Source organism: Narcine bancroftii, chromosome 8 (genome assembly GCF_036971445.1).
Source record: "Narcine bancroftii isolate sNarBan1 chromosome 8, sNarBan1.hap1, whole genome shotgun sequence".
NCBI classification, from domain to species: domain Eukaryota; kingdom Metazoa; phylum Chordata; class Chondrichthyes; order Torpediniformes; family Narcinidae; genus Narcine; species Narcine bancroftii.
The window spans coordinates 173547886-173568260 of record NC_091476.1 but is presented as its reverse complement, the minus strand read 5'-3'; the positions used below and the strand labels follow the sequence as shown (position 1 = coordinate 173568260).

At 46.8% G+C, this 20375-nt stretch overlaps 1 protein-coding gene across 1 annotated transcript in view; it reads right to left on the bottom strand.

Annotated features, from left to right (window-relative positions):
• The window catches only part of eva1ba (eva-1 homolog Ba (C. elegans)), a 78604-nt gene extending 59492 nt beyond the window's left edge, over positions 1–19112 (bottom strand). Inside the window, exon 1 of the mRNA XM_069895859.1 lies at positions 18896–19112. The gene's annotated coding sequence lies outside the window, so the exon portion shown is untranslated. The remainder of the gene's footprint in view (positions 1–18895) is intronic.
• Positions 19113–20375: the final 1263 nt, after the last annotated feature.

The window sequence follows — 20375 nt, the reverse complement described above, 5'->3', positions numbered from 1 at the left end:
TTGTATATCATTTTGTATTGTTTTTATTACATTGTATTGTTAGATGAAGATTTATATTTATGTATTAATGTAAATGAAAAATAAAATTTTCCAAAAAAATCTGTTCTTAAATCGAGAGGTGCTTGTCTGCAGATGTCTGTACCTTCTCTCTGAAGGTAGTAATGAGAAGAGAGCATGCCAGTGGTGGAGTTTTTTTTGTGTGATGTTGGCTGCCTTCTTGACCAGGTCCAGCTGAAGTAGATGTCTTCAGTGGATGGGAGGCTGGACCTGCGATGGATATTTGGACACAGTCTTACACACTGGGTAAGGCACTACATACTGACCGGGGGCCCCCCGCTCCACACCAGGGTCCGCCGACTCCCTCCCAAAAAGCTCAGCCTGGCAAAGGAGGAGTTTAAGAAAATGGAGGAGCTGGGGCTTATGCAGTGCTCTGACGGTGTCCGGGCCTCTCCCCTCCACATGTTGCCCAAATCAGCAAGGGGTTAGAGACCATGCAGTGACTACTGGTACGTCATTGAGGCCACCACACCCGACAGAAATCCTGTGTCCCACATCCAATACTTTGCCGCTAACCTGCATGGGTATGGGTGTTTTCCAAGGTGGACCTCATCCAGGGTACCACCAAATCCCAGTACCCCCCCCCCCCCCACCCCAGGACATTCCGAAGACTGCAATCATAACCCCCTTTGGCTTGTTTGAATTTCTCCACATGCCCTTCGGTCTAAAAAAAGATGGCACAAACTTTCCAACGTCTGATGGACGCAGTGGCCCAGGACCTCTCATTTGCGTTCATCTATTTGGACGATATCCTCATCGCCAGCCGCAGCTGCAAAGATCATGCTGCTAACCTGAGACTACCATGCACCCGTCTGAGTGAGTTTAGGCTGACCATCAACCCCGCTAAGGGCCAGTTCAGTCTGGACACCATCGATTTCCTGGGACACAGGATTAACAGGCACGGGTCCACGTCCCTCCTCGAGAAGGTTGAGGCAGTCTGGCATGTTGCTAAACTATGCACGATGAAAGGACTGCAGGAATTTGCTGGTATGATAAACTTTTACCACAGGTTCATACCAGCATCATGTGCCCCCCTCTTCATGCTGAAAAAGACATGAACTGGGACAATGAATCTTCCGGGGTTTTCCAGAATGCCAAAGACGTGCTGGCCAACACCACCCTCCTGGTCCACCCGAGACTGGAGGTACCTACTGCTCTCTCTGTCGGTGCCTCCAGCACGGCAGTAGGGGGCATGCTAGAACAACTCATCGAGGGCCAGTGGCAACTCCTGGCCTTTTCCAGCAGGAACCTCTACCCCCCCCCAGAGCTCAAATAGAGCTCTTTTGGCCAGCAGCTGTTAGCGCTCTACCTGGTGGTAAGACATTTCCATTACTTTTTGGAAGGCCAGCAATTCAGGATCTTCACCAATCACAAGCCGCTGACTTTCACTTTCCATAAGGTATCGGACCCATGGTCGGCCTGACAACAGAGTCATTTGTCCTACGTGTCCGAGTTTACTACTGACACTCAGTATATCACGAGGAAAAACAACATGGTAGCCAATGCTCTGTCCCGCCCCATGATCGAGTTGATACACGGCCTGTCCGAAGGGGTCAATTGCGTGTCCCACACTGAAGCACAACAGCAAGATCCTGAGATCCCCGCTTATAGGACAGCTGTCTCCAGTCTCAGGGAGGAGGATGTCCTGGTCGGCCGAGGTAACCTGACACTGTGTGTGACATTTCTACCAGCAGCCCCCGCCCTATCTTCTTGGCTGCATGGAGGCACCAGGTTTTTGAAGCCATCCACAACCTGGCGCACCCTGCCATCCATGCCACAGTTTCCATAAACAGGTCAGCCAGTGGGCTGAGACCTGCACAAACTGTCAGTCTTCCAAAGTGCAGGTTCATACCAGAGCACCCACACAGACATTTGAGCTGGTGCAGCGCAGGTTCAGCCACGTGCACATTGACTAAGTGGGGCTATTACCATTTTCCCGTGGGGCGAGACACCTCTTTACCATGGTGGACCGCTCCATGAGGTGGCTGGAGGTGGTCCCACTGGCTGATACCACCACAGAAACCTGCACTAGTGGACTCAGTGACACATGGGTGACCTGATTTGGGGTCCAAGAGCACCTCACCTCGGACAGGGGGGCATAATTCACCACTGGACTCTGGGCAGCACTGGCTAACTTTCTGGGGACACAGGCCCAATATACCACAGCGTATCACCCACAGGCCAACAGGTTGGTGGAGTGCTTCCACAGGTACCTTAAGGCAGCCTTGGTAGCCCAGCTCAAGGGTCCCAACTGGGTGGACAAACTGCCTTGGGTCCCGTTGGGAATTCGTACCACTCCGAAAGAGGTCTTCAATGCCTCGGTGGTGGAGATGGTCCCAGGGAGTTTTTGGCCCCCAATAAACACCCGGAAGACCACGTGGTGACCCTCGAGAACTAGGGTCCTTGGTCCCATGGCAACCCCCACCACATGGCCAGCCAAAGCATAGCATCCCAGAGGACCTAAAGACTTGTCAGAACGTGTTTGTGAGAAGGGACATACATAAACCACCCTTACAATGATCCAACAAGATCGTTAGGGACAATGGTTCCACCTTCATCCTCAACGTCGGCGGTAAAGAGAAGACTTTTACGAACGACTGACTGAAACTGGCATCTCTGGTCTGTAACAAGTCAGTCTCCACTCCTCCCCCGTGATGGAGGGGCAGGCCACCACAGGTTATGGGGCCCTGACATCAGCCCCAGGGGCCCACATAAGCGCGACGGCCAGAGTAATAAATCAGTTTTCTTTTCAAAGGCTTTGGTGTGCCTGTCATTCTTCTCCAAGCTCATGTAGCGTGAACACTACACTATTACTATTTTTGGACTGTGACCAGACTGATGAGATGAAAATTTCCATTAGTTCAACATCACTTGGAATGTTTGAGGAGGTTAAGTCATTTCCCAAAGGGCATAGCTCCAGAGTAGTGGTTCCCAACCTTTTTCTTTCCCCCCCACATCCCACTTTAAGTAATCCCTCTGCCATCAGTGCTCTGTGATTAGTGATTATAAGGGATTGCTTAAGGAGGTATGTGAGTGGAAATGGAAGATAGAGAGCCACTGTTTTAATTGTACCTCATTGACTCGTTATGTGCACGGTTTCAGAACTCCAAAGGAAATGGGCCAATGACAATTTTTCTCAAGCAAAATATTTCAGTAACAATTGGGTCTAGAGCAGTGGTTCTCAACCTTCCCTTCCCACTTACAATGAGCATGATGGCATAGGGATTACTTAAAGTGGGATGTGAGTGGAAAAAGGTTGAGAACCACTGTTTTAATCTGAGAACACAGTACATGAAATTTGTCACAACAGGAAAATGAAAGCTGTGCACCTTAATGGCTGTATGGACTGTACATGGTATCAGACACGATATATTCCATAGAGGAAATCTAGGCCAAGAGATTGGATAACATCTCGTTTTGAGGGGCACCAACAGTGTCAGACATAGTGAGGGATAATTTTACTCTGGGGAAATCTTGTACAAAACTCAATACATTTGATCATTGCAGTTCAGTAAAATTCCTCAAATCATTTTTTTTTCCATCACAAAGGGTGGCACGGTGGGTGAAAGGTGGCACAGTTGGCGTAATGGTTAGCACAATGCCTTTACAGCACCAGTGATCAGGACTGGATGGGGGTTCGAATCCCACGCTGTCTGTAAGGAGTTTGTACGTTTTCCTCGTGTCTAGATGGGTTTTCTCCAGGGGCTCCGGTTTCCTAGCACTGTTCAAAATGAACCAGGGGTGTAGGTTAATGGAGTGTAAATTTGGCAGCACAGACTCATGGGCCAAAATGGCCTGTTACCATGCTGTATGTCATAATTTTTAAAATTGAAAATTGAACTTTTACAAAATTTAAGCCATTTCCAAGTTATCTGTTGAACAGTGATTTCAGCCCCTGAGCCTGAGATTTATGATCTTCTCTGAAAGCTTCAATAAGAGTTTGGAAGTTTGACTATTTGACTTCTTGGTCCTTTCAATCGGAAAGATTTGGATTTCATGCACACTTCCACCTCAATATTTACGTATCAAAGTGAAAAATCTCAGAAATAATTTGGTGAAAGGTCAGTTCTGCTCAAAAAGACAAATCCGTTCCTCTTGAGTACCTTCCTACACCAGGCCCCCAGCGTTTCTTAATCCTGACCACTGCAGTTCTCTTTGATAAGAATCAGCTTCACTCAGCTTGTCTCTCTTCTTATGAGGGTGTATTCCAGCACATGTGAAGCCAGAGGCACATCTTATCATGAGATCGATGGTAAAATCCTTACAGCAGCTTTAAAAATCAGAACCACAAATTAGTAACTCAGTAAGAAGACGAAATAACTATTGCTGAATGACAATCTTTCGTTCTTTGGCTTGGCTTCGCGGACGAAGATTTATGGAGGGGGTAAAAAGTCCACGTCAGCTGCAGGCTCGTTTGTGGCTGACAAGTCCGATGCGGGACAGGCAGACACGATTGCAGCGGTTGCAGGGGAAAATTGGTTGGTTGGGGTTGGGTGTTGGGTTTTTCCTCCTTTGCCTTTTGTCAGTGAGGTGGGCTCTGAGGTCTTCTTCAAAGGAGGTTGCTGCCCGCCAAACTGTGAGGCGCCAAGATGCACGGTTTGAGGCGTTATCAGCCCACTGGCGGTGGTCAATGTGGCAGGCACCAAGAGATTTCTTTAGGCAGTCCTTGTACCTTTTCTTTGGTGCACCTCTGTCACGATGGCCAGTGGAGAGCTCGCCATATAACACGATCTTGGGAAGGCGATGGTCCTCCATTCTGGAGACGTGACCCATCCAGCGCAGCTGGATCTTCAGCAGCGTGGACTCGATGCTGTCGACCTCTGCCATCTCAAGTACTTCGACGTTAGGGATGTAAGCGCTCCAATGGATGTTGAGGATGGAGCGGAGACAACGCTGGTGGAAGCGTTCTAGGAGCCGTAGGTGGTGCCGGTAGAGGACCCATGATTCGGAGCCGAACAGGAGTGTGGGTATGACAACGGCTCTGTATACGCTTATCTTTGTGAGGTTTTTCAGTTGGTTGTTTTTCCAGACTCTTTTGTGTAGTCTTCCAAAGGCGCTATTTGCCTTGGCGAGTCTGTTGTCTATCTCATTGTCGATCCTTGCATCTGATGAAATGGTGCAGCCGAGATAGGTAAACTGGTTGACCGTTTTGAGTTTTGTGTGCCCGATGGAGATGTGGGGGGGCTGGTAGTCATGGTGGGGAGCTGGCTGATGGAGGACCTCAGTTTTCTTCTGGCTGACTTCCAGGCCAAACATTTTGGCAGTTTCCGCAAAGCAGGACGTCAAGCGCTGAAGAGCTGGCTCTGAATGGGCAACTAAAGCAGCATCGTCTGCAAAGAGTAGTTCACGGACAAGTTTCTCTTGTGTCTTGGTGTGAGCTTGCAGGCGCCTCAGATTGAAGAGACTGCCATCCGTGCGGTACCGGATGTAAACAGCGTCTTCATTGTTGGGGTCTTTCATGGCTTGGTTCAGCATCATGCTGAAGAAGATTGAAAAGAGGGTTGGTGCGAGAACACAGCCTTGCTTCACGCCATTGTTAATGGAGAAGGGTTCAGAGAGCTCATTGCTGTATCTGACCCGACCTTGTTGGTTTTCGTGCAGTTGGATAATCATGTTGAGGAACTTTGGGGGACATCTGATGCGCTCTAGTATTTGCCAAAGCCCTTTACTAAATTCTACTAAATAGAATAATACCTAGTGTCGCCGAGAATATTCTCCCAGAATCACAGTGCGGCTTTCGCGCAAACAGTGGAACCACTGACATGGTCTTTGCCCTCAGACAGCTCCAAGAAAAGTGCAGAGAACAAAACAAAGGACTCTACATCACCTTTGTTGACCTCACCAAAGCCTTCGACTGAATGACATTATGGTTTTAAATAAACAACATGAACAGAATGCTCCATCCTAATACACTTTATTGAACAGTACAAGTGTGGGATGCACCCGAGATACTTTGTGCACCCACCACCGTTTATTCTAACATAAATGGCTCATCAACCACACTTCAGTTTTCATTTAGTTATCATGAACTTACAAATTAGAGCAAACCATGTCGTCTCTGTACTGCCCTAGCACTTGATACAATTGTGGCTGCTCTTGTACTAACCTCAACTCTGCATTGCTTCCCATCTCTGGTTACCTCCCACACCATGCTCATCAAGTAACTGCCAAACTCTGATCATGTTGAATGTTTCTAACTGCTCTACAATAACTTCTTTGGTCATAGTTTCCGACACATTTTTCCAATAAAGATATTAAGCCAACTGGCCAATAATTTCCTGCTTTCTGTCTCTCTCTGCTTTTGAACATTTGCTATTTTCAAATTGAATGGAGTGAAACACGAACATCTGCGGACATTGAGATTGTGGTAAAAACACAGAAATGCTGGAGGTCTCTCTTCATCCATAGGAAGTAAAGGCCAAAACGTCGGTACCTCCGATGGATGGTGCAAGTTCCTCCAGCATTTCTGTGTTTTTACTGCAGTCAAATGGTACCTTCCTTGGATCTCAGGGTTTTGAAAAATTAAACCACAGCTCCTTGATTAAGAAAGTTAAGAGAGAAAATCCTTAGAATTATAGACTAGTGAGTCTTGTGTCAAAGGTGAGGATTCTTAGGGTCAGGATGTTTAGCATTTAGAGAAGTATAGATTTCTCAGGAATGGTCAACATGGCTTTGTAAGGGGAAGGTCCAGCCTCTAGAGCCTAAATTAGTTTTTTTGAAGATGTGTCAAAAGAAATTGACGAAGGTAGCACAGAGGATGTCACGAACGTGAATTTTAGTAAGGAGTTTGACAATGGCAGGCTCATTCAGAGACATGGAATCCAAGGACCTATGCCCGAAGGATCCTCGACACAGAGCCTTCCGTTGGCCACATCAAGCCTCAGTGTGTCTCAGCACATAACCCTGCAGCCGAGAAGGTGCCAGTTAGCAGCATTCCATCACTGATATCTCACTGTGCTGGAAGACCAACAAGCCTCAAGCAGACCAAAAAGCATCTTTCACTGAGTTGATGGTCTTTCAGCATCTCCTGGAACAGCCCATAGCTCAGAGAGTCCTCTGCAGCTGGGGATGAAGTGCGACAAAGACCTTTGCATCCTTCTCCACACGTTCTCAGCAAACCCACAGCCTGTGTCAACTAGTTGTCTGAAGTTCAGAACATTGTGTCCTGGACTCCCAAAGCAAAACCCAAATATGTGAAAGTGAATTGGTAATCTAGTTTAATTTGGTGCTGACAGAGACATCCTCAATTTATGAAATACTACCCCTGGGATCTTTATTTGCCACGCAGATCAAATGGCCTCTCTCATGAGCTCCCACTTGATGTCTCTCCCTCACATTGTTTGGCCACCATAGCAGAGATTTCTCTGTAGTCACAAGCTCAATGGCCAGCAGCCACCGATGAGAGTTGTTTAACCATGTTGATGTCTCCAGACCATCTCATCCAAAAGAAGGAGGGGGGAATGACTGCAGGGCTGAGACACTCCCATACTCACGGTGCCAGTGAATGATCCACACTGATCCCCCAGCAATCGTGGGCAGCCTCTCCATGCCCACCCCAGGGTAATTCACTGCTGCAGGATCACCCACTGAAGGCAGGGGTTTGCACAACTCCCGGCGGGAATGTGGGATAGTCATTGACATGAAGAGCATTGAACCCCAACAGATCAAAACCATTCTAATGAATCCTCATTTTGCAGGAGACCACGAAGTGAGATGCTCAGGGAACAGAAAACGAGTGACAGGGAATATTGTGGAAACTGTAATGATGCCATGTAACTTTGAAAAGCTTAGAGAAAACAAAAAGTCAATATAAGTTTATGAAAAGTCAATTGTCTTTGATTGTTCTGTTCAAATTCTTTGAGGGCGTAATAGTAGAATAGATAATAGGGAACCAGCAGATGTTAAGCATTCGGATTTCTGAAAGGATTTCAATGAGGACTCACATGAGGTGAGACGACATGGAATTCAGGGTAATATACTGACTTGACTCAAGAACTGGTTGTGACAAGTGGGGCTGTGATGAGCCCAACTATTCACTATCCCTGCCCTTGATGCAGCACCCCTTGACTGCATTCACTGCCTATATGAAACTAGGTAGGATTGAGAGTATGGAGAATGTGAAAAGGCCTCATGCAAGGAGGACAAGCTGGGAGGGCAAGGACATGGGGAAGCCTGGGCTCCATCCAGACTGGTACACGTGAAATTGGAGGGGCTGTTAAATGGTGAGAGATTGGTGTTGTGGGTGTCAGGTAGGGAAGGATTAGATTGATGTGGAATTGTGCACTGAAGGGCATGTCTTGGGCTGTGACTGGTACGCTGCTACATATCACGGAAGGCCCACACGCAAGAGGTGTCACAAATTATTGTAGCTGCACTGATTTACCCAGTTTACACACAATTAAAGAATACTCTCCCTCGTTTCTGTCTACACAAAATGGAGTCGACTCTCTTTATTCCACAGAAACAATTCTTCGTCCCACCAAACAGCACCCAGCCAAACACTTCTGACCTTCTCATTGGCTCTCTGCCACACAGATGATCCTGACGCTCTCACTCTCCTCCTCCTCCTCCTCCTCCTGCATCTGAGATCCATCACAACGTATACAGCCTTCTGAACTAACCCGTGCATGCACGCGATTACTGTCGCGCATCACCTCGGTTATGCCATCAGCGGCATCCGGCACCTTTCCTGACGCACGCAAGCACATGACCACGACAACCGCCACCCCAACCATGCAAGGCAACAACTGAATGAATCTGTCCCACTGCATAACAGTCTGGAGGGCTGACTGGACCAGGAGGCAGCACCAAATCTCCGATGCTTCCAACAAAAACACCGTCCGTCCTTCAACCAGTTGATGGAAGGGATTCTGTTGCATGCCCAAAGTCAGGACCTGCGTAGTCAGTGCTGCTCCAGCTCAGTTATCTCCGATTGATACCTGGCGCCATCTTCCATTGATGAGGTGCTGGTGCTACCCTCGATTGATAAGGTGCTGGCATTTCACAAGGTGCAGTAAGCACTTTCTCCAACTCGTTTGCTCCTGTTGACTAGGGGAAGTAACCAATCCTTCTATCTTCATTGTGGAGGTCCTGGACATAATGAGGTCGGCCAACTCTTCGAGGGTAGAAGCTCAAAAAATAAACTCACCAACTTGACGAGGTAAATACTGAAGGAACTTCTGCTTCCAAAAATCCCCTGCACCACTGTCCCAGCTGGTCTGTGCCATCTCTTTAGCCTCTGTGATGGTTGCCTATTACCTAGGCTGGCATCAGCCAGTAACTCGGCAATACGAGTCTCCCTAGATGGCTGAGTACGCCTCAGAATAGTACGTCGTATGGGAGATAACCATCCAGATTCACTCAAACATCCTCCACTTCGCAGGTAATCTGCTCTGGAGGATGAGCCACACGTAAACCATACTTCATCTTCTGACTTGTCACACTGAAGGTGGAGAAATGTGCCTTGAAGATTGTGAACCACGCTGGTCCATTATTAATAAAGGGGGGGGGGGATGTCCAGTTTGACCTTCCCAACTGCTCCCTGTAAGGGGTTTCTCCTCATCATTCTCCATTTTAAACTAGAAGCTGCTGAGAACCTCACAGGGTCACCACTTGTAACATTGATTTGCCCAGTTTTCACACAGTTAAAGAATACACTCACTTGATTCTTTCAGCACAAAGTGGAGTTGACTTTCTTTGTTCCTCCCAGAGACAACACTACATTTTTCATCTCTCCAAACATCACCCAATCAAACCCCTCTGACCTTCTCATTGGCTGATCCTGACACTCTCCTCCTGCTATGTCCAAGACCCATCCCACATAAGCCTAACACAACCATGCATGTGCCCTACTCCTCCTGCGTGGCACCTCAGCAGTGATCGGCTCCGCTCCCGTCGCAGGTAAGCCCATGACCACGACAAGATAAAGAGTGTAAATTGTATGTTAGCCTTCATTACAGGAGGTCTAATTACAGGAGTAACTGAAGTCTTATCTTAGGGACTAGGTGAGACAGTGCCTGTGTTACTGTGCACAGTTATGGACTTCTTACCTCACAGAAGGAGGCTATTTGGCCATCAAGTCGATGCCAACTCTCAGAACATTCCCATTAGTCCCATTCCCCTCCTGATTTCTCTACAGCCTATTCTCTCGTCTAAACACAGGCATACTTGCAATTTTCATTTTGAATTTCAGATTATTGATTCTCCTGGGGAGAGATTCACCTTCCTGACACATGCAAAATCAATTTACAACTATCACGGACTCTTTGAAGGATCACGCGAGTCAGCCAGGAACAAGCGCACACACACAAAAGTTGGGCCCGTGCCCTGCACTCTCAAAGCAACTTCAGCAGCTCCGATTTAAGGCACATTTAAACACATGCTTGAGCTGTAAACTATAATAAGTAAACTGGCTTCACAGGAATTTCCTTCCCCTTGGGTTATTATGTTTGTGAGCAGATGGAGATAGCTCAACTTCAAACACCTTCGAATACTGCGATCTTATTTCTTAAATTCTAGGTTATTTTTTCCAATGGAATACATTCATTTCTATGTACCATTGCTGTATTCTCAGGCTATCGAACAAATTTGGGAACCGTACATGGAACACAACAGAGAAGTCCTACCGTGGACCCCCACCCCCTAAAATGACAGAAGAAGAAGACGAAATGAACCGACCCAGTGTGTAAAAGTAGAGGACACCATTTTCTTGTTTATTTTCATTGTGTGATGTCATGGTTTAATGGGTTTAATGTATCATCTAGGTTGAACGTTGAGTGGGTGGGTGGGAAGGAGGGAGGGAAGGGAGGGGGGAAAAGGGGAGAAAATGACACTGTGTATATTCAAGAGGGAAAAGTTTATGTGTATTTTGGTCAATATGGTTCATAGTGTGAAAAATAATTTTTTAAAAAAAAACACTACACCTTGAGAGGGAAGGAAAGTGAGAGCCAGTGAGAACTGAATTCCTTTCATGGAGAATATTTCATACAGTGCCTTTGATGCGTGATGCATGTGGATTATAAAGGGACTGCAGAAGAGTATGCACACATGGAGAGACAATGGGATAAGTGAAGTGTGTCGGGTTCCATCACTGTAAAACATCCGAGCTGAAAGAAATGCACCAAAATGCTGGAGGAACTCAGCAGGTCAACCAGGAAACATTGTTTCAGGCCTGATCCCTTCATTAAGGATTGAGCAAAAAGCAGGCAAGTGCCTGAGTAAAGAGAGAGGAGAGGACAGGAGGGAGGAAGGGTGGTGGGGAAGGACCACAGGTAGAAATGGGTGGGACGGCAGAGTGAAAAAAGCTGAGAACTGATAGCAGTGGGGAGGGGGGGGTGGTTCTCTGAACAGAGGTGGGGAATTGGAGGAAAAGAGAGATGGGGAGGAGCTGAATGGAAAATGGAGAAGTGAATGTGAAAGTCATCTGGTGGGAGAGTGCCAAAACAGAATATTAGGCATTCCTCCAATTTGAGAGTAGCCTCGGTTTGACAATGCATGAGACCATGGACAGACATGTCAGTGTGGGTTGAAAAATCAGTAAGAAATTCAAATTACTTTCACCCAAGTGTGTATCAAGCCCAGGATTTCATGCACAGATATGTAGAATACAAAATGAATTCGTACATTCTCCCTGTGTCTGCATGGGTTTTCCCTGGGAGCTCTGGTTTTCTCCCACTGTTTGAAACGTACCAGGGGTTGTTGGTCAATTGGGTGTAATTGGGCAGCATGAGTTCATGGGCCAAAATATTTTTAAAAATTTTAATTTAAAAGCAAGGAAGTTCGGTCCACAGGATTGAGATAACAAATTAATGCATAAAGAGTTCATAAAAGTTGTAATAAAGATATTTTCTGGCTGTTGGACTGTTCCAAGTGGCATGCTGTAAGGATCACTACAGGTCTATTAACGATTTAGAATTAATCAAAGGTCAGAGTGGCCTGGATGTTGTAGTTTCCTGGTGCAGCTGCACCACGTGGGCACACAGCATCAGTGGTGCATAGGCATATCTAGGGTAAGGCAGCCAGGGCACATGCCCTGGGTGACACTAGAAGGGGGAGTGGGGTGCCACTGCCGACATAGCCTGGAAATGATTCACCCCCTCACCCCGCCCCAAGCCTCTTGTCTGATTTATTTCAAACCAGCCTCTGAATTATTCAGACCAGTGAGAGAATAATTGGCATTAGAACTTTGACTATAACTGCCGAGGGAAGGTGACCGGAACTTCTGACGCCCGACTCTGAACCCTCCCCTTCCCCTATTGGAGCCAGGGCCGAGGAGGGTACATGCTGAAGGAAGAGTTCGAACATGGGCTTCGGCATCTTTCTACTTTCTACTTCTCTCCCACTGGGTGCTTGGCTCCAAGAGTCACCTTTCCACTGAAGGGAAGAGAGGGCACCCACGGAGACGGCGACAGCCATTCAACACCTTTAACTTTGACCACTCTGTTCCAGCCCAGGGAATGCTGCTTTCTACTTTCATTCAGTGAATGGTGGGCTTTGAAGTAGGCAGAGGGTTTTTTTTTCCATTGAAATGATTGCCATGCTTTTAAAGGTGTAGATTATTTTCCAATATCTCAATATATCCAACATAAAGTTGGATATAACTATTAGGGTTCTACAGCGGTGAAGACAGGTAAGGAAGGGAAAATGAATGGCAGCAGTGAGGGATAGTTATAGGGTGAAGGGTTGAAGTAAGTTTTAACGAGGGGGCACTATTTTCACTAGATATGTCACTGCAGGGGTGGGCTCACCGACAAACCTTGTCAGTGGACTTCATTACAGGACCTGCCTATTGGCGGGTCTTAAAGGGTTGCTCCTTGCCAGACCGACACGTGATATGCTCCAGTCTTCTAGTTAATAAAAGCCTTGGTTTGGATCAACAAGCCTTTGATTCTTTCGACACGCTCTACAATACCAAACCTCCGCAAACTCCTGAGGAATTAGAGGTGCTGTCGTGCTTTCTTCTCGATGCCATGAGTGTGTTGGGTCCAGGAAAGATCATCCAAGATGGTGACTCCCAAGAACCCAAATTTGTTCACCTTCTCCAACTCTGATCCCCCAATGATCACTGGATTGTCCACCTCTGGCTTTCCCTTCCAGTCCCCCCCCTCCCCCCGTCACCTTTCCCTCAGATCTCTCTCTCTCTCTCTCTCTCTGTCTTTTCCATTTCCCTTTGTCTCCTTTCAGAGCCAAAATCAATTCTCACCTCTCCTCTTATCATTTCTAATGAACACCTTTTGCTGGTCTGGACTCAGTACCCCTCTCCCTCCCTCCCACCCCCAACTAGTATTCAGTATTTATTTTTACACCTTCCTGCTTTTTTGCTTATTCCTTGAAGAAGGGCTCATACCGACACATCGGTAATCTAGCGTTGCCTCCTATGGACGCTGTAAGTTTTTATTACAACTGCACCGTCCACAGACTTTGGTGTTTCATTAAATTAGAATATGATGAAGGAGCTGGGGATAGATTCTTATCCAACACCTTCCACAATAACTATTAAACAAAGTCTCAAGGCTATTTAACAGAAATGTTTAAAGTCACACAATTCTGATTTTATAGCTGCACTCCCAGAACATTATAATCAGACACGTGATGCATAGTTAGGCCATGCAGAACAGTTTGAAGACTGCCAGGCCCAGGTTATATTTACCAGTGCAGGATCTTGCTGCACCATGGTCCTGATGCCCATCACAGATTCTGGGACAAATGCAACCCTGGCGCAGAGGGGCACTTGATACCCTCGTACTTTGGTTCCACATACAGCCACACCCAAAAGTGGTCATCAGGATGAGGACAGTATTGAGTACAGGTGCTCCTCAACTTACGCCCGTTCTGACCAACCGGTCGTATCTCAAAGTGGATGTATGTTGGAAATGCACTGTATCACGTGTTATCATTTGTCAAATAAAACATGGCATAGGGAGTACTTAAAGTGGTATAACCATATAACCGTTTTCTTTTCTTTGGCTTGGCTTCGCGGACGAAGATTTATGGAGGGGGTAAATGTCCACGTCAGCTGCAGGCTCGTTTGTGGCTGACAAGTCCGATGCGGGACAGGCAGACACGGTTGCAGTGGTTGCAGGGGAAAATTGGTTGGTTGGGGTTGGGTGTTGGGTTTTTCCTCCTTTGTCTTTTGTCAGTGAGGTGGGCTCTGCGGTCTTCTTCAAAGGAGGTTGCTGCCCGCCAAACTGTGAGGCGCCAAGATGCACGGTTTGAGGCAATATCAGCCCACTGGCAGTGGTCAATGTGGCAGGCACCAAGAGATTTCTTTAGGCAGTCCTTGTACCTTTTCTTTGGTGCACCTCTGTCACGGTGGCCAGTGGAGAGCTCGCCATATAACACGATCTTGGGAAGGCGATGGTCCTCCATTCTGGAGACGTGACCCACCCAGCGCAGCTGGATCTTCAGCAGCGTGGACTCGATGCTGTCGACCTCTGCCATCTCGAGTACTTCGACGTTAGGGATGAAAGCGCTCCAATGAATGTTGAGGATGGAGCGGAGACAACGCTGGTGGAAGCGTCCTAGGAGCCGTAGGTGATGCCGGTAAAGGACCCATGATTCGGAGCCGAACAGGAGTGTGGGTCTGACAACGGCTCTGTCTACGCTTATCTTTGTGAGGTTTTTCAGTTGGTTGTTTTTCCAGACTGTTTTGTGTAGTCTTCCAAAGGCGCTATTTGCCTTGGCGAGTCTGTTGTCTATCTCATTGTCGATCCTTGCATCTGATGAAATGGTGCAGCCGAGATAGGTAAACTGGTTGACCGTTTTGAGTTTTGTGTGCCCGATGGAGATGTGGGGGGGCTGGTAGTCATGGTGGGGAGCTGGCTGTTTACAGCGTAGAAAAAGGGCATGTCGGCTCTTCGAGTGGAATGATAAAGGTTGAGACCCACTGTACCAGTGTGAAGATCTATCAGCATTGCTTAATAGCCAATCCCTAAAACTATTTTAGAACTGGCCTCTTTGGGGGATACAGGCATTTCAGATGGAAGAACTTTAAATCCATAATGTTGTACAAACAAAAGTCAATGTTTTATAAAGGTGTCCTTTCTAGATTTACATCTAGAAGTGTTTATTGCTCATTACCAAGTGGTGAACCAACTTGGAGGGGAACGTGAGATTGTGGTGTTTCTGTGCCCATGCTGGCTTGTCCTCCTTGATGGTCATTGTCACAGGTCTGAGAGATTGGCAGAATAGTCCAGGCAAGTCGTTGTGGGTCGTAAATCTACATTTCAGCCACAGTGTGCCAGTGGTGTTCAGAACGAAAATTCAGCAACTGATGGGGTACCAAGCATCCATCTGGCATGTTATTGGAGCTGCACCCGTCCATTCAAGTGGAGAGCATTCCATCATGTTTCTGTCATCCCACGGAGATACTGGAAAAGCCTTGGGGAGTGGAGGAATGAAGCAGTCGCCATGGGATAGCCAGCCCATTAGCCGTCACGTATTTCTGCAGCCGGACCAGATGAGTTTCTGGTCACTGATGAACCTCAGGATGTTGATGGTGAGTCGGTGATGGTAATGCAAGGATAGGTGGCTGGATACTCTGACTGGAAAATCTCATCGCACGAGAGTTCTGCGGCAGGAATCATACTTGCCATTCATCAGCTCATGTTCAAATATTGTGAGTCCAGAGTCATGAAGCAGAGAAACAAGGCCTTCAGCCCATCAAGTCCGTGCCAATCATGAAACACCATTTACACTCATCCCAACTGATTTCACATTTATTGTCACTTACAACCCTGAGATTTTTTTTTCCTGTGGGCCAGGCAGAATTAACACTAATTAAACCTTCCTCAATGTACACATGTAAACAAATAAAGAGATGTAAATAAACTGACTGTGCAATACAGAGAGAGAAAAAAATTGATAAAGTGCAAAAATAAGAGTCCTTAAATGAATCTCTGATTGAGTTTGTTGTTGAGGATATTGCAATTACCCTCCCCCAGAATATTTTACTCACCTACACAACTTAGGGCAATTTACAGCAAGCAATTAACCTACCAGCCCAGTCATCTCTGGGAAGAGAACACAATGCTTTGAGGAGATTCAGGCACTCACGGGGAAAATGGCTTAACTTCACACAGGCAGCACGCGGGGTTAATATTGACCATGAGTCACTGGAGCTATGAGGCATCCTTTCCGCTCGATGTGGCACTGTGCCCATTTTGTTCAATGCTGGCTTGCTGAGAAACCGAGGAATTTGTGCCATCATCGTGAACGTTCCCAACTTCTGACCATGGATGAGCCGATGATTCTGTCCTGAGGAACCCCTGCAGTGATGTCCCAGGGCTGGGGTGATTGACCTCCAACAACCACAACCATCTCTGGAGGTGTCAGGTGTGTAAATGCCACAATAGCATGGTTACCAATCTTCCATCATTATACACTGATGACAGAGTAAACTGATCGAATGTCAAGTTGGTCCTAATTTAGCAACGGCAAAGAACAAACTACAGAAAGTTTTAAAACTCTGTTGAGTTGATTGCTCTTTAAAAATGCATCAGCCTTGTTTCTTCTCAAAAGATTGACCAGAAGTCACTCCAGGAATCTTCATCCATGTGGGATCTTTGACAGATGAACCTATTCACAGACCAGCCTCTTGATTTATGTTACAGAAGAAGCATCTGCCAAATGTAAATGGCTGGCGCCAAGGGGGAGGGTGGATTCGTGGGCATTGCCCCTTGAAATGTGTTACTGTGCCCCCCACACCTGCAGAACTAGTGTCACTAACGCCCACGTGATAGAAATGTGTCAGAGGGAAGTGTGACGGCGGCACGGGGAGGAGGTTCATGTTACGTACGGCACCCGCCTCCACCCCCACTGCTGAGTGAGCTTTTGAATGCCAGTTTGTGCCCCCCTGCACTTACCCTAATTTTCCCCCTCCCCCCAATCAGACTTGTTCAGATGCCGATTCTGCATATGATAGACAGTCACCACAAACCAGTATCGGGACTGGTGAGGGTGCCGATGGTGAACAAGGCTCCCAAAGAACTTTGGGCTTTAACAGTTTCCTAATCATATCAGGGGTTCAGAACCAGGAGCTGAGGAGGGTGACTCAGATGCCTGGAGTTCCATTTCACCACTGGACTGGACAGGAGGCAGTGCCAGCGGAGGAGGTGACACTGGACACTCGATGGCTCTGAAGGGACTCTCTTTTGCTTCTCCTTCTCTTTCTCATAGGGTGCTGGGCTAGTGGTGCCACTTTATGTGCCTTCCCGGGCAAGGAAAAGTCAACAAAGTTTGTACATTTATCTACATGACAATAAAGGAAACTCTAATCTTACCTGAATACTTCTCTCAATTGTTTTCTCCAAAGAACAAGACTGGGGTCAGCCAATAGTTTGTGGCACTAAACCCAGGCCCAGTGAGAGGTGGCACTGGTAGAGGAGGAGAGAACAGGGGCAGTGAGGTAGAGAAACACCAGTACTGTAGATCCTGGAGCAACACACAAAAGTGCTGGAGAACTTCTGTGGGCCAGGCAGCGTCCTTGCAAAGCAATATATGGTCAACGTTTCAAGCTGGACCCCTTCATCAGGAATATATTCTTCATATTCCAGTTCCTGTCTGAGCGGCGACATGGATCCATTCAAATTTTCCTATTGTAGTAATAGGTCCACAGTAGATGCCATCTCATTAGCTCCAAACTAACCTAGAACACCTGGACAGCAAAGATGCACACCTCAGGATGTTCTTTATCGACAACAGTTCACCATTCAACACCATCATCCCCTCAAAACTGATCATCTCCACGGCCTGAGCCTCAACAGCCCACTATGCAAATGGATCAACGTGGATTGGCAAGAACATCTCCTCTGCAATCTCCATCTGCTCTGGAGCACTGCTTGCTCTACTCGCTTTACACCCATTGCTTAGTACGACAGCACCATTTACAAATTTGCTGATGGTACCACCATTGTGGGCTGTTTAAGAAGGGGTGTTGAGTCAGAATACAGGAGGGAGACTGAAAACTTGGCTGAATGGTGGACTGACAACAACCTTGCACTCAATGTCACCAAGACCAAGGAGATGATTGTGAACATTTGGGGGGGAAATCAGAGGTAGAGAGGGTGAGCAAATTTAAATTCCTGGGAGTCACTATCTTGGAGTGCCTTTCCTGGCCCAACATACTAATGTTGTCGTGAAGAAAGCACGTAGTGCCTCAGGAGTTTGCAGAGGTTCAGTATGTCATCGGAAACTTTGCCAGACAAATGTGTAGTGGCAATTGAGCTAACCAGGTGCATCACGGCCTGGTATGGAGGCACCAATAATTCTGAGCAGAAAGCCTTGCAACGGGTAATGGACACAGCCTAGGAAATTAGAGGCAAAATTCTCCCCAACATTGAAAACTTCTACATGGAACGCTGCCATCAGAGAGCAGCAGTAATCAGCAAAGATTTACATTATCTGTATTGTCAAAACAACAGCTGACAACCATTGGGACAGCAGAAAGTATTCACCAATTTCACCTGAAAATCAGGTTTGGTGGGGGGAGGAAATTAAAGCAACAATCTAATTTGGTTTAAGTATTCTCACAAGTTAAAATCAAGGAATATTCTCTGTTGCAACTTGAAACTGAGATTGCTCGTTAATATTGCTGGAAGCACAGAATCTCATAACTTTAAAGTTATATTATAACCATAGTTTACAAGTTCCCCAAGCCCCTCACTGATTCACAGCTGCCAAATTACCATGTTCCTCGCTGACACTTTCCAACACCACTGCTTTCTCTCTCTCTCTACCTTCCCACATCCCTTCCTGTTATTTACCATCATATACATCACCTGGCCCAGTCCATCAGACGTCCTCTCCTCCCTTCCCTCCCCTCCTCTCACCAGACATTCACCTGGCTGCTTTCTGCTCTCTCTTCAAGTTGCGTCTTGCAGTAGCTGAAACGTGCTTTGTGAGCCGATCGACTCTGTACACTGAAGGTTTAACTGCTGTACCCGAGGCTCTCTGCTGCTCCACCTCCTACCTCACGCGAGATGCCACCTTGTTTGAAAGTGCAAAGATTATAGCAGTGGTCTTGCTGTCAGGATATCAATGAGGGCCCTGTCCTCACCATAATTGACCAGAAGAGCGTACATCTGACCACCTCAACCTCAGAAGCCTTGCTATTATTGCCAGCATCATATCAAATTTCTGGTAAATGATTAATCAAACTCAGAGCCTCACATTCCCCAACACAAGTTCAATGCTTTTTGTTTTCAAAATGAGATGTTGACAATGGCTCAATCCTATCGACAGCACACTTGCCTGCAGGTAGTACCTGCTCGACTCAAGGCAAAGAATGTACTCTGTTAACAGGAAACAAAGAATCACTGAAACCCACACAAGAGGAATTCACTCCAAATACTATGTCAGGGGACCACCTCATGTGATTTGCATGCATGTGATTTTGTAAACGTTCTCAGGTGGAGGACACGGTGCAATCATGAAAGTGCCTTGTGCAAGTGACCATCTATTTGGGGTATTTAGATCAAATGTGGTCTGTGCTTAAATGGAGTGCACTGTTGTTCATGAAGTTATTCTTTCTATGAAGATGATGTGGTCTTAAAAACTTCCAAGCAGTATTTTGTCCAGTTCTGTAACTAGTAACCGCTTAATTTAGCCAGAGAGATCACCACATGTTCCTGAGCCAATTAAGTTTGTTGATGATTCAAGCATCGGTGGAGTAATGGATAGTGGAGAAATATGACAGCAGATCATAGATTAGCTGGAAAGTTCAGTAGCGAAATGAAAGTTCAATTTCAAGTGTATCATCACGTTATACCTGGTTCAGTGAGGATTTGTTTTGCGAGCAGTCCAGCAAGTCAAATGAAGCATGTGAACTGCAGTACAAAGTAGAAGAGCAAGAATATACAGTTCAACAATCTGTAGTTTAACAGCAAAAGATCAATGAGCATCGAGCAAGGGCAGCATGAAAGCATCTCTGTGAGGTCCATTCAGGAGCCTCATGAGCGCAGGAAGAAACTGTCCTTGAACCTGCTGGAGTGCGATGTCAGTCTGGAATCTTCTAACCGGTATGAGGATGTGAGAGGAGTGGGATGGATCCTTCAGTATGTTGGCTCATGGAGGGGAGAGAGGTTTGTGTGACGCTCTGAGCTTCGTTCAACATCTTCCACAGCTTCTTCTGATCTTGGGCAGAGCAGATCCTGTGCCATCCTGCGATGCATCCAGCAGGAAGCCTTTTGATGGTGCACCAGTAGAGGATGTTAGGAGACACAAGGGACACACTGAACCCGTAGCCTTTTAAGTAGAGGTGTTGGAAATGCTATCTACTGTCTCCGCTTCAGTGTCCTTGATGAGGATGGGAGAGTGGACTC